The sequence below is a fragment of the Pseudophryne corroboree genome, chromosome 10, assembly GCF_028390025.1.
Source record: "Pseudophryne corroboree isolate aPseCor3 chromosome 10, aPseCor3.hap2, whole genome shotgun sequence".
Lineage (NCBI taxonomy): Eukaryota > Metazoa > Chordata > Amphibia > Anura > Myobatrachidae > Pseudophryne > Pseudophryne corroboree.
Window position 1 is genome coordinate 258,298,450 of NC_086453.1, and position 15,579 is coordinate 258,314,028.

The 15,579-nt window shown below is 47.1% G+C and overlaps 1 protein-coding gene across 1 annotated transcript in view; it reads right to left on the minus strand.

The window, feature by feature from the left end:
* The window catches only part of LOC134966458 (indolethylamine N-methyltransferase-like), a 250,349-nt gene that overhangs the window by 199,581 nt on the left and 35,189 nt on the right, over positions 1 to 15,579 (minus strand). The window lies entirely within an intron of this gene.

Sequence of the window (15,579 nt, forward strand, 5' to 3'; positions counted from 1 at the left end):
TATTAACTTTAATTTTTTTTCTATTGCAAACAGAGGTGCCACGGACCAGCAGAGGACTTGCGTTGGGGATTGGTTCCTTCTACAGGCCGGATCTCCTACAGGATTCATCAGAGGATGACGAGGTGGAAGTGCAGCAGCCTGCTGTTTCTACATCCCTGTGTAAGTAAATATCGAATTGTGAGCCTTCAAACAAATGTATGAATGTGTATAATAATTTCTAATTTTCTTTTCAGCTGCACAAATACAATTGGTGGCAGACGTACAGGAAGGGCAGGATCCCTAAAATGTTCAGAGGGTACACACCCAGGCATCCCAGATTACTTCCCGCCAGGATACTTACACGAATGTCATTGGAACCAGACTGGAGGACATTGAGAGGACAATGGAGAAGATGGCAAACGGTCTGGTTGAAATGCAAAAGGCTCATACCGACAGCACGGCCGAAATTCAAAAGACCAGACGAAAAGATCACAGGGAGACTATGGACATCCTTCACATTCTGGCCACATCCATGAACCGGCTGGTGGAGAACACATCATGCCTGGCACATAGCGTTGACAACATGTCGGAGAGCCAACGACATTCGGCATCCAGCCAACAGATCATCGCAACCACACTGCAGATGATGTACGATAAGCTCCCAGAGCCAGCTCATCAACACGCTGGTGATCCACCACTTCCGCCATCACAAGCCACATGGACGCCTCCTTCACTCCACCACCATCCTGGTATAGACGGTCACAGCTGTATCAAGGATATACAGGGATGTACCCCACCCACCAGATGCCTCCAACACCGGCTGCAACATCTACACCCGCACGGGCACCGAGGCCAAGTCAACACACTCCCCAGCCGCCCAGGGCATCGACGTCCCATCAGAAGGAAGAAGAGGATCCAGACGGACAACCACCATAAGCCCGGTCGTATTGTTTTATTTACTGTTATGTTTTTCATGTATCCCTTTCTCCCCCTCCCATTAGTTTTTTTTTTTTCTTACTATTGTTTTATATTTGTGTTGGGCACCCCCACCCGTGACCGGGTACTACCAAGGAGCTTTATGTCTAGGCATACAAGCGCGGGCATATATGCGGGCGCGTCTGGTAACGGATGAAAGCTCCTTGTGGCTACATGTATGATGTATTCTGATACCCCTTTTTTTTTTTTTTTACCAAAAAAATCCTTTTTGTATTGGTGTACAATAGGCTTTCACTGTTGTGTGAATTTACTATTCACTAGTGTTTATTTTTGGCTTATTCATAGGATTGGGTGGAAAATTGAAGTGGACGGCAGAGTTCGTGTTGTGCGTACCAAGGTGCGTAAAGCCATGTTTCAATGTATATATTCAAGAAACTTTGGACCGCCTGCCCTTGTGGAACCACACAGCCCAGCAATGGGTCATGCTGGGCTGTGTGGTTCCACAAGTGTAGGTGTGTCAAAGTGCTGACCACTGACACCACTATTCCACTTTGGACGGCCTGCCCTTGTGGAACCACACAGCCCAGCAATGGGTCATGCTGGCCTGTGTGGTTCCACAAGTGCAGGCGTGTCAAAGTGCTGACCACTGACACCACTATTCCACTTTGGACGGCCTGCCCTTGTGGAACCACACAGCCCAGCAATGGGTCATGCTGGGCTGTGTGGTTCCACAAGTGCAGGCGTGTCAAAGTGCTGACCACTGACACCACTATTCCACTTTGGACCGCCTGCCCTTGTGGAACCACACAGCCCAGCAATGGGTCATGCTGGGCTGTGTGGTTCCACAAGTGCAGGCGTGTCAAAGTGCTGACCACTGACACCACTATTCCACTTTGGACCGCCTGCCCTTGTGGAACCACACAGCCCAGCAATGGGTCATGCTGGGCTGTGTGGTTCCACAAATGTTCTTGGGAAAGGAATGAACATGACATCATTAGTGTCTTTACTTAATATGTTTTTTTTTCCCCACAGATATCTACACAAGAAAAGAATGTAAAGAAGAACAAACTACTTTTTTGTTTTATTACATTTCATTTTTTATTTCAAAAATAAAATACAATTTTATATATTTCTTCAATAAATTTTTAAAATGTGTGGTTTTTATTTAAATTATTAGTAAATACAATGTAAAATATGAGATGCAGTGGTATTGTGTTAGGTCGCCCATGGTACAGCAGGGGAACTGTCGTGTCCCTTTTAATCCATGAGGATTCAAGCCACTTGGGAAGGATACTCCGCAAGACCTGTGGAAGAGAATAGTATGAGGTTTCAGGTATTGGTAGTGTCACCCTTCTATGGAAAAGGAAAAGGTACAAGCAACACGACACAAGCAGGTTACAGCGGCCCCAAATGCAACCCTCCGGCACTTGCGTAACTACACATCCAAACATTCCCTGACGCAGCGTAAGCATAGCTGTCAGGGCATGATTGGATGTGCAGTTTTGCAAATGCCGGAGGGCTACACTTGGGACTTGGACAGGAGGGGGTTTTGGGCAATACATCTCACCTGAGGGGAGTTGTCAGCTACATGGCGGAGGGTCAGGTCCACATCACAAGTAGGTCGCCCATGGAACATTAGGGGAAATGTCGTGTCTCTTCACATCCACGCCACTTGGGAAGGATACTCCGCAAGACCTGTGGAAGAGAATAGTATGAGGTTCCAGCTATTGGTAATAGTGTCCCCCAGGTATGGAAAAGACAAGGTACAAGCAACACTTTTTGACACAAGCAGGTTACAGCGGCCTTTGTCCCAAATGCAGCCCTCCGGCACTTGCGTAACTACACATCCAAACATTCCCTGACGCAGCGTAAGCATTGCTGTCAGGGCATGATTGGATGTGCAGTTTTGCAAATGCCGGAGGGCTGCACTTGGGACACGCAGGGGTGACTTTGGACAAGAGGGAGTTTTGGGCAATACATCTCACCTGAACGGGGTTGTCTGCTACATGGCGGAGGTTCAGGCCCACATCACAAGTAGGTCGCCCATGGAACATCAGGGGAAATGTCGTGTCTCTTCACATCCACGCCACTTGGGAAGGATACTCCGCAAGACCTGTGGAAGAGAATAGTATGGGTTTCCAGCTATTGGAAATAGTGTCCCCCAGGTATGGAAAAGACAAGGTACAAGCAACACTTTTTGACACAAGCAGGTTACAGCGGCCTTTGTCCCAAATGCAGCCCTCCGGCACTTGCGTAACTACACATCCAAACATTCCCTGACGCAGCGTAAGCATTGCTGTCAGGGCATGATTGGATGTGCAGTTTTGCAAATGCCAGAGGGCTGCACTTGGGACACGCCGGGGTGATTTTGGACAAGAGGGAGTTTTGGGCAATACATCTCACCTGAGCGGGGTTGTCAGCTACATGGCGGAGGTTCAGGTCCACATCACAAGTAGGTCGCCCATGGAACATTTGGATAACGGCTCCAATATTTGCGGCAACCCAACAGCAGGAGAAAACAGGGGGTAACAGGTCGTCAATAGGACGAAACTTGGAAAACAGGCCTGGGAAGGTGTGTCAACAGGACGTAAAACTCTGAAATACATAAATAAAGATGTTTTTTTAGAATATTACAATCTCAGTTTACACGTTAATACAAATGTTACAAGTATACTCACAGGCAACGGAAAAAAATCTTTGGATCAATGTCCGTCGGGGATCATCTCCTTCGTCCATACCCACGGTAGAGCAGAAGAACGGTTCCCGCGTCGGAAAGCACTGCAACGAAGAGTCACCGGCAAACGGTTTGCGACACATATGTTGTGTAAAATACAACATGCATTTACCATGCCGCAAACCTTTGCCGGTGAATACAAAAGAGCACCACCGGAAGTGTCTAAACATCTAAACTGGCTTTTAAGTACACCGAAGGCATGCTCAATTATTTGCCTCGATGCTTTGTGTGTCTCTTGGTAACGTTTTTCTGCTCTACCAACAGGATTAGACAATGGGGTCAAGAGCCACGATTTGTTGGGATAACCCGCATCGCCTATGGAAAAGAAAAAAATGGTGGGTAATATAAAAATAAATACATTTAAAAACAATTAAAAAAAATAATAAAAAAATAAAAACAATTAAAATAAATACCTAACAATCAGCCACCCGGCATGTTTCCTGTTTCGAACTTCTCAAACAGCGATGACTGACTTAGGATGAAGGAGTCGTGAGACGATCCAGGAAATCCCACAAAAATATTCAAAAATTTCATGTTGACATCACAGACCGCCTGTACATTCATGGAATGGAAATGTTTTCGGATTCGAAAACATTCTTCCGAATTCCGTGGCGGTCTGATCTGCACGTGGGTACAGTCAATCGTGCCCAGAACATTGGGAAAATTGTATTTGGTAAAAAAGCCTAATTTGATCTCACGACATCCGCTGACCGTATCTGGAAATGTGATGAACTGGATCGTCAATTTGCGGAAAGCCCTAATGACCTGGGTTGTACAGCGCGACAGTGTCGACTGTGAAAAACCGCATGTTTGAGGCAGTGTAGGCTGGAATGTGCCTGACGCCAAAAAATGTAACATAGCCAGCAGTTTCTGGAAACCGCTGACTGCGCGATTGGTCCGTGCCCGAGGTTCCAGGTCGGCCTCCAACAGAGCATACAGCGAATATATGTCGCGAGTCGATAAGCGATAATTTTGAATCACCTCGAACTCGATGAGATCCTCCAGTTCACGCCTAGTGCGATACTGGCGTGGACGTGTAAATAAAACACGCAATACTGACTCACCCAATGCAGACATTTGCTGACTTTGATCCTGATGTTCACCAGCCCTTTCTTCCTCCATGCTTGCAGCCAGCATGAACATCACAATCTGGTCAGAAAAAGGCTCCATTATTGTAGTCAGTACAAAAATAGGATATAAATGAGTTAAAATGCAGGGATTGTCCTAAAAAAACGATTCCACAAGAGAGCTGACTGTAATGGGGGGGAGATAGGGGCCGAGAGGTGCGCAGGCTGCCTGTCATCTGTGGCCCCACCCCTTTAGCATGTCACCCAGTCACGGCTTTTGTGCATGACAGGCAGCCGGCGGGTGACATGCTAGGGGGGCGGGGCAAGAGGTGAAAGGCGTCCCGCACACCGACCAGAGCTACTAGTGCGGCCGCTATCGAGAAGAGGCCCCCCGCCCAGCTCAAAGGATGTATGCGCGCCACAATGCCAGTGACATCACGCACCTCGGAGGAAGAGAGAGTGTGCATCAAGCAGGAGAGGTCAGTTCTGCAGCCTGCATTATACAGGGCCACCATCAGCTGCAACTTGCCAGCCTGTGCAGTGAGGAGTGGACACACAGTGAGGGGGAAGGGTGTTATATAGTTCTAAAGGGAGATGACCTATGAGGAAGAGGGTATTCTATGCTAAGGAGGATGGTGATTTATCTAGGGGCAGTAGCGGATTTACCACAAAACAATACAAGTAGCCGCTTAGGGCCTGGCTTGTCGCAGGCGGCCATCGACTGTGATATTTAATGGTAGTGATGCCAGTCTGTCTCCTCTCATGTACAGTTCAGTGCTACTGTGTTGTGCTGCATGTGCACAGGGAGAGGAGGCAAGAAGGTGAGGGTTATTCCATAGGAGAGTACACTAATATATATAAGAATTGAAGTTGAGGGGCTGGGGTGGAGTGTGTGTGTGTTGGGGGGGGGGGGGGGGGGGGGTTGGATCCAGCGACAGGTCCAGGCTTTGATGGTAGCAGCAGCATCAGGTCCGGTGGTCTGGAGGGGGTCTTAGTGTCTGATGGTCAGGAGGGGGTCTTATTTATTAACAGTTTCTTATGTGGTGCAACAAATTTGGTTACGCTTTACAATTGGAAACAATGATAAAACAAAACTGGGTAATAACAAACAGTCATAGAGGTAGGAAGGCCCTGCTCGCAAGCTTACAATCTATATAATTGGGGCTCACATAAACTTGGATGTATTTGTGTATTCTGTGTGTAAGATATTCATTTCTGTACTGCACAAGGACATAAAGAAGACGTGTGTCCATAGGCTATCTCGGTATCATCTTGCACTTATGGCTACTTATGCTTAGAGAGGCAGAATGGGCGTGGGTAGAGGCCAATATGTTTTCGGTGAATACAGTAAGGGCATGTTCATGAAAATGCAACCAAGACAGGTCTGAAAAACAGAAGCATACTGTGTTTGTCTCTTGCTCAACCTATGCTTCAAAATATGATGATGATGATGATGATGATGATGTCTTAGCCGCAGGTCCGGTGAGTGTGGAAGCGGTAGGTCTGGGAGGAAGTGTTAGTGGTTATGGCATTCCTTATTTTTAATAGAGCACAGGTTCTCAAACTCAGCCCTCGGGACTCCAAACAGTGCATGTTTTCCAAGTCTCCTCACAGAATCACAAGTGAAATAATTGGCTCCACCTTTTGAAATGTGTTAGTGAGCAATGAATACACCTGTGCACTCAGTGTCAGACTGGGGCATGGAGGGCCCACCGGGGTAATGCCGTGGTAAGGGCCCACGTTTAGGGGTGTGGCCAGTCTCCAGATGGGGTGTGGCCTGCAACCCTGTGTGCACCTGCTAGGTGACCTGGATAACATGAGTTGTTTGGGGCCCTGGGGACAAGCTTGAGAACCACTGTAATAGAGTATAGCATGAAGTAGCTATAATTGCTTTAAAATGTATTTAGTGCATGTGCAGAGGATTAAATGTCACTCCAAGGTTAATTTCTTAACTACTTCTACATACCTCTCAACATGACCCTCTCCAGGAGGGACAAAATGCTCTGCTTCTGGATTTTTTCTCTTAATTTAAGATTGCCGGGACCTGTTTCGAACAGGTAATGGATAAGAAAGGTGTTTCAGCACAGGTGATGGCAATCATAAATTAAGAGGGAAGTCCAGGAGCAGAGTATTCTGTTCCTCCTGGAGAGGGTCATGTTTGGAGGCATGCTTCTAGAATTTTTTCCAGGGCCAATTTTTATTTCCCAATCCACCCCTGGATTCAGTCATTCAAACCCAGATGTACAAATGTCACACATCTAATTCATCAGTGCGGTCTAGCAAAGATTTGTCGCTTGCAGTTGTTTGTTTGTTTTTTGCTAATAAGATGCACATTTTGAGTGAGAAAGACATCATACCTCCCAACATGACCCTCTCCAGGAAAGGTGTTTCAGCACAGGTGATGGCAATCATAGATTAAGAGGGTAGTCCAGGAGCCGAGCATTCTGTCCCTCCTAGAGAGGGTCATGTTGGGAGGTATGAGACATTCTTGCAGCCAAGTCAACTGGGACCCGGCGCACCGAGAGGGGCTTTTTGCAATGACTGAAGCCACATTGCATGATGACACATTTGTAGGTATAGTTTTGCAGACATGTAATTACATACCTCCTAACATGACCCTCTCCAGGAAGGACACAAAGCTCTGCTCCTGGACTTCCCTTTTAATTTATGATTTCCATCACCTTTGGTGAAACACCTTTCTCATCCATTAACTTGTTCAAACAGATGTCAGCAATCGTAAATTAAAAGAAAAGTCCAGGAGCAGAGCATTCTGTCCCTGCTGGAGAGGGTCATGTTGGGAGGTATGTAATTATGCCTGTTTCCTGCCAAATCTCTTGCACTAAGTATACAGCTGGAACAAGCATACACTGATAATGATGATGTGGCACCCCACTTGAGCCCATCATTTTTTACTGTGTTAGGGGATCCCAACACAGTTGCTGATACTGCGGGGGTTAAATGGATCCCCCCTTCCAGGTGACGTCAGCAGCCACGGCCGGAACATGGCAGGCATTAGGACCCAGGCCGTCCCTTCAGCATATGAGAAAAGCAGGAAGCCTGGGTCCTGTGTGATTGGCTGGTGCAGAGTGGAAAGAAAAAGAGGCGGGGTTCACGCCGAGAGAGTGCAGCGATGTGCTCCCTGTGGAGACAGACTGTTAGGAGGTGCACTACATTGCTGGAGAGCCATACAAACAGTGCAGAGAGCTCTGAGGAGAGCCACACAAAGTGAGGCTGCCCAGCACTAAGGGGTCTATTTACTAAGCCTTCGCTGGAGATAAAGTGGACAGAAATAAAGTACCAGCCAATTGGCTCCTAACTGTCATTTTTCAATCCCAGCCTGTGGCATGGCAGTTAGGAGCCGATTGGCTGGTACTTTATCTCCATTGACTTTATCTCCACCCAAGGCTTAGTAAATAGACCCCTAAGAGAGCACATGGAGGGAAGTGTGGCATGTGCCCAGAGACCATGGTGAGAACACAGGAGCCAGCGGGGTGTCATGGGAGAGTCGCCAGCACCAGATCGTGGATGGAAGCTGAGAGACAGACACCACTGAGGGCCCACGCTGGGAGGCAGAGTGTACACTTGGAGCGGGTGAGTAGAAACTGGCAGCTGGGGTGTGAGCCAAGGGCTGGAGTGGGGAAGCGGTGGTATGTGGAACCATTGCTAGCCAGTCAGCCACTTAGATAACAACCTCTAAAATACCACACCCAGTACGAGAGAAGTCAGGGCAATAGCCTATATTGTAGACCTCGGCAGAGAGCCACTTGATCCCCCATTTGTACCCCTTGGCCCGCTCATGGAGAGACTTATCAGGCACAGACTTAAGCCAGTTAACCACTTCCAAGCCACACAGGAGCTTTACTAACTAAACAACCACAAGGAGGAGAGACTTGTACCTGCTAGCCAGTGAGATACCAGACAGCTTAAGGGATAGCAGTCATACCCAGTGTGCCAGTCAGGCTGATATCTCCTGTATGCTAAAAGATCTTACACCACTTTACATGCTAATGTTTGCCTTTGCCCCTCTCTGCTTCTAGATCTATTCTCATTTGCTTGCTTAACTGTTAGAGAATGGAGCTGCACAGCTTCCAGAAAAACTCTCTGCATGAACTGCTTTAACGACTCTTGTTATTACTAAAGGGGTTTATTTCACTACTTTGCTATTCACTGCTACAAAACTGCCTAAATGTATTGTCACACACTGACATCAGCCAGCTTTCATCTGCTTGCTTCTTAATAAGGAACTGACCTGCTCTGCTTTCCATACCAATTGCATGCTACTGACTGCTGTAGACTGAACTGTGTAACTTGCATGCAACTGCGATTCTTGCTACTGCTTACTGCCTGTGCTTATCCTCCCCACTAAAGTCATTCATTATCAGGCAGTAGACTTTATTTGTTAGGGACATTTACATATGAAAAGTTTTCTCAGGTTCAAAGACTGATATATATTGACACTTATGCCTACACCTGGTGGACACGTACACACACACACACACACACACACACACACACACACACACACACACACACTGCAGTAATACTTAGAAAGCACAAGTCACTTTTGTTAATAGAATTCATTCTCCTGTATTGCTAGTTCTGATATATGCAAACTGGTGATAACATTCCTTGTAACTGTCATTCCTTGTAACTTGTCCCGCTGACATATTATTATAATAAATCCAAATGAAAAGGTTATTATTATCCAAATCATTTTTACAGGGTTTGCCCTGTGTGTGTGGTTTAGGGGTACGCTCGCCTGTGCTGCATATTGGGGGTCATTCCAAGTTGTTCGCTCGCTAGCAGTATTTAGCAGCCATGCAAACGCATTGTCGCCGCCCTCTGGAGAGTGTATTTTCGCTTTGCAGAAGTGCGAGAGCTTGTGCAGCAGAGCGCCTGCAAAAACATTCTGTGCAAAACAAGACCAGCCCTGGACTTACTCTTCGTGTGTGTTGATTCTAACGTTGGAGGGTTGGCTTTTGACGTCACACACCCGCCCAATGTTCGCCCAGCCATGCCTGCATTTTCCTCGACACGCCTGCGTTTTTCTAAGCACTCCCTAAAAATGGTTGATTAACACCCAGAAACTAGAGATGTGCACTTGAAATTTTTCGGGTTTTGGGTTCGGTTCCGCGCCCGTGTTTTGGGTTCGACCGCGTTTTGGCAAAACCTCACCGAATTTTTTTTGTCGGATTCGGGTGTGATTTGGATTCGGGTGTTTTTTTTTTTAAAAACACTAAAAAACAGCTTAAATCATAGAATTTGGGGGTCATTTTGATCCCAAAGTATTATTAACCTCAAAAACCATAATTTCCACTCATTTTCAGTCTATTCTGAATACCTCACACCTCACAATATTATTTTTAGTCCTAAAATTTGCACCTAGGTCGCTGGATGACTAAGCTAAGCGACCCTAGTGGCCGACACAAACACCGTGCCCATCTAGGAGTGGCACTGCAGTGTCACGCAGGATGGCCCTTCCAAAAAACACTCCCCAAACAGCACATGACGCAAAGAAAAAAAGAGGCGCAATGAGGTAGCTGTGTGAGTAAGATAAGCGACCCTAGTGGCCGACACAAACACCGGGCCCATCTAGGAGTGGCACTGCAGTGTCACGCAGGATGTCCCTTCCAAAAAACCCTCCCCAAACAGCACATGACGCAAAGAAAAAAAGAGGCGCAATGAGGTAGCTGTGTGAGTAAGATAAGCGACCCTAGTGGCCGACACAAACACCGGGCCCATCTAGGAGTGGCACTACAGTGTCACGCAGGATGGCCCTTCCAAAAAACCCTCCCCAAACAGCACATGACGCAAAGAAAAAAAGAGGCGCAATGAGGTAGCTGTGTGAGTAAGATAAGCGACCCTAGTGGCCGACACAAACACCGTGCCCATCTAGGAGTGGCACTGCAGTGTCACGCAGGATGGCCCTTCCAAAAAACCCTCCCCAAACAGCACATGACGCAAAGAAAAAAAGAGGCGCAATGAGGTAGCTGTGTGAGTAAGATAAGCGACCCTAGTGGCCGACACAAACACCGGGCCCATCTAGGAGTGGCACTGCAGTGTAACGCAGGATGGCCCTTCCAAAAAACCCTCCCCAAACAGCACATGACGCAAAGAAAAAAAGAGGCGCAATGAGGTAGCTGTGTGAGTAAGATAAGCGACCCTAGTGGCCGACACAAACACCGGGCCCATCTAGGAGTGGCACTGCAGTGTCACGCAGGATGGCCCTTCCAAAAAACATTCCACAAACAGCACATGACGCAAAGAAAAATTAAAGAAAAAAGAGGTGCAAGATGGAATTGTCCTTGGGCCCTCCCACCCACCCTTATGTTGTATAAACAGGACATGCACACTTTAACCAACCCATCATTTCAGTGACAGGGTCTGCCACACGACTGTGACTGAAATGACGGGTTGGTTTGGACCCCCACCAAAAAAGAAGCAATTAATCTCTCCTTGCACAAACTGGCTCTACAGAGGCAAGATGTCCACCTCATCATCATCCTCCGATATATCACCGTGTACATCCCCCTCCTCACAGATTATCAATTCGTCCCCACTGGAATCCACCATCTCAGCTCCCTGTGTACTTTGTGGAGGCAATTGCTGCTGGTCAATGTCTCCACGGAGGAATTGATTATAATTCATTTTAATGAACATCATCTTCTCCACATTTTCTGGATGTAACCTCGTACGCCGATTGCTGACAAGGTGAGCGGCGGCACTAAACACTCTTTCGGAGTACACACTTGTGGGAGGGCAACTTAGGTAGAATAAAGCCAGTTTGTGCAAGGGCCTCCAAATTGCCTCTTTTTCCTGCCAGTATAAGTACGGACTGTGTGACGTGCCTACTTGGATGCGGTCACTCATATAATCCTCCACCATTCTTTCAATGGTGAGAGAATCATATGCAGTGACAGTAGACGACATGTCCGTAATCGTTGTCAGGTCCTTCAGTCCGGACCAGATGTCAGCATCAGCAGTCGCTCCAGACTGCCCTGCATCACCGCCAGCGGGTGGGCTCGGAATTCTGAGCCTTTTCCTCGCACCCCCAGTTGCGGGAGAATGTGAAGGAGGAGATGTTGACAGGTTGCGTTCCGCTTGACTTGACAATTTTCTCACCAGCAGGTCTTTCAACCCCAGCAGACTTGTGTCTGCCGGAAAGAGAGATCCAAGGTAGGCTTTAAATCTAGGATCGAGCACGGTGGCCAAAATGTAGTGCTCTGATTTCAACAGATTGACCACCCGTGAATCCTTGTTAAGCGAATTAAGGGCTCCATCCACAAGTCCCACATGCCTAGCGGAATCGCTCCGTGTTAGCTCCTCCTTCAATGTCTCCAGCTTCTTCTGCAAAAGCCTGATGAGGGGAATGACCTGACTCAGGCTGGCAGTGTCTGAACTGACTTCACGTGTGGCAAGTTCAAAGGGCATCAGAACCTTGCACAACGTTGAAATCATTCTCCACTGCGCTTGAGACAGGTGCATTCCACCTCCTATATCGTGCTCAATTGTATAGGCTTGAATGGCCTTTTGCTGCTCCTCCAACCTCTGAAGCATATAGAGGGTTGAATTCCACCTCGTTACCACTTCTTGCTTCAGATGATGGCAGGGCAGGTTCAGTAGTTTTTGGTGGTGCTCCAGTCTTCTGTACGTGGTGCCTGTACGCCGAAAGTGTCCCGCAATTCTTCTGGCCACCGACAGCATCTCTTGCACGCCCCTGTCGTTTTTTTTTTAATTCTGCACCACCAAATTCAAGGTATGTGCAAAACATGGGACGTGCTGGAATTTGCCCATATTTAATGCACACACAATATTGCTGGCGTTGTCCGATGCCACAAACCCACAGGAGAGTCCAATTGGGGTAAGCCATTCCGCGATGATCTTCCTCAGTTGCCGTAAGAGGTTTTCAGCTGTGTGCGTATTCTGGAAAGCGGTGATACAGGCTAGTCAGATGCTTGGCTGCATTGGGAGAGGAATCAGCAGCAGAAAGAAAGAAGTAATAATGCCACTGTATAGGTCATTGGTACGGCCTCATCTAGAATACTGTATTCAGTTCTGGAGGCCATATCTTCAAAAGGATATTAATACATTAGAAACTGTACAAAGGAGGGCAACTAAAATGGTGCATGGCCTACATCACAAAACATACCCAGAAAGACTAAGAAATCTCAATATGTATAGTTTGGAGCAGAGAAGAGAAAGGGGGGACATGATAGAAACTTTCAAATATATGAAGGGTTTTAACAAAGTCCAGGAGGGAAACATTCTCCAAATGAAGAGAAGCAATAGGACACGAGGACATGCACTGAGACTGGAGGGGGGGAGGTTCAGGGGAAATTTGCGGAAAAATTATTTCACAGAAAGGGTAGTGGACAAGTGGAATAGCCTCCCATCAGAGGTGGTAGAGGCTAAGACAGTAGAGCAATTTAAACATGCATGGGATAGACATAAGGATATCCTTACAAAGAAATAAGGAACAAATAAGGTTAGTGATAAAAAAAAAATAATATATAAAAAAAAAAAAGGGGCAGACTAGATGGGCCAAGTGGTTCTTATCTGCCGACAAATTCTATGTTTCTATGTTTCTATGTTTCTATACAAAGCGTAGCCTGCCTAGGAAAGAGTTGGCGTTTGCGAGATGCTGCTACTGGTGCCGCCGCTGCTGTTCTTGCGGCGGGAGTCCATACATCTACCCAGTGGGCTGTCACAGTCATATAGTCCTGACCCTGCCCTGCTCCACTTGTCCACATGTCCGTGGTTAAGTGGACATTGGGTACAGCTGCATTTTTTAGGACACTGGTGAGTCTTTTTCTGAGGTCTGTGTACATTTTCGGTATCGCCTGCCTAGAGAAGTGGAACCTAGATGGTATTTGGTAACGGGGGCACACTACCTCAAGAAATTGTGTAGTTCCCTGTGAACTAACGGCGGATACCGGACGCACGTCTAACACCAACATAGTTGTCAAGGCCTCAGTTATCCGCTTTGCAGCAGGATGACTGCTGTGATATTTCATCTTCCTCGCAAAGGACTGTTGGACAGTCAATTGCTTACTGGAAGTAGTACAAGTGGTCTTCCGACTTCCCCTCTGGGATGACCATCGACTCCCAGCAGCAACAACAGCAGCGCCAGCAGCAGTAGGCGTTACACGCAAGGATGCATCGGAGGAATCCCAGGCAGGAGAGGAATTGTCAGAATTGCCAGTGACATGGCCTGCAGGACTATTGGCATTCCTGGGGAAGGAGGAAATTGACACTGAGGGAGTTGGTGGGGTGGTTTGCGTGAGCTTGGTTACAAGAGGAAGGGATTTACTGGTCAGTGGACTGCTTCCGCTGTCACCCAAAGTTTTTGAACTTGTCACTGACTTATTATGAATGCGCTGCAGGTGACGTATAAGGGAGGATGTTCCGAGGTGGTTAACGTCCTTACCCCTACTTATTACAGCTTGATAAAGGCAACACACGGCTTGACACCTGTTGTCCGCTTTTCTGTTGAAATACCTCCACACTGAAGAGCTGATTTTTTTGGTATTTTCACCAGGCACGTCAACGGCCATATTCCTCCCACGGACAACAGGTGTCTCCCCGGGTGCCTGACTTAAACAAACCACCTCACCATCAGAATCCTCCTGGTCAATTTCCTCCCCAGCGCCAGCAACACCCATATCCTCCTCATCCTGGTGTACTTCAACACTGACATCTTCAATCTGACTATCAGGAACTGGACTGCGGGTGCTCCTTCCAGCACTTGCAGGGGGCGTGCAAATGGTGGAAGGCGCATGCTCTTCACGTCCAGTGTTGGGAAGGTCAGGCATCGCAACCGACACAATTGGACTCTCCTTGTGGATTTGGGATTTCGAAGAACGCACAGTTATTTGCGGTGCTTTTGCCAGTTTGAATCTTTTCAGTTTTCTAGCGAGAGGCTGAGTGCTTCCATCCTCATGTGAAGCTGAACCACTAGCCATGAACATAGGCCAGGGCCTCAGCCGTACCTTGCCACTCCGTGTGGTAAATGGCATATTGGCAAGTTTACGCTTCTCCTCCGACAATTTTATTTTAGGTTTTGGAGTCCTTTTTTTACTGATATTTGGTGTTTTGGATTTGACATGCTCTGTACTATGACATTGGGCATCGGCCTTGGCAGACGACGTTGCTGGCATTTCATCGTCTCGGCCATGACTAGTGGCAGCAGCTTCAGCACGAGGTGGAAGTGGATCTTGATCTTTCCCTAATTTTGGAACCTCAACATTTTTGTTCTCCATATTTTAATAGGCACAACTAAAAGGCACCTCAGGTAAACAATGGAGATGGATGGATACTAGTATACTTCTGGATGGACTGCCGAGTGCCGACACAGAGGTAGCTACAGCCGTGGACTAACGTACTGTGTCTGCTGCTAATATAGACTGGATGATTGATAATGAGATGAAATCAATATATATATATGTATGTATATATAATATCACTAGTACTGCAGCCGGACAGGTAGATAATATATTTATTAGGTAATGATGACTGATGACGGACCTGCTGGACACTGTCAGCTCAGCAGCACCGCAGACTGCTACAGTAAGCTACTATACTATAGTAGTATGTACAAAGAAGAAAGAAAAAAAAAAACCACGGGTAGGTGGTATACAATTATGGATGGACTGCCGAGTGCCGACACAGAGGTAGCTACAGCCGTGGACTACCGTACTGTGTCTGCTGCTAATATAGACTGGATGATAATGAGATGAAATCAATATATATATATGTATGTATATATAATATCACTAGTACTGCAGCCGGACAGGTAGATAATATATTTATTAGGTAATGATGACTGATGACGGACCTGCTGGACACTGTCAGCTCAGCAGCACC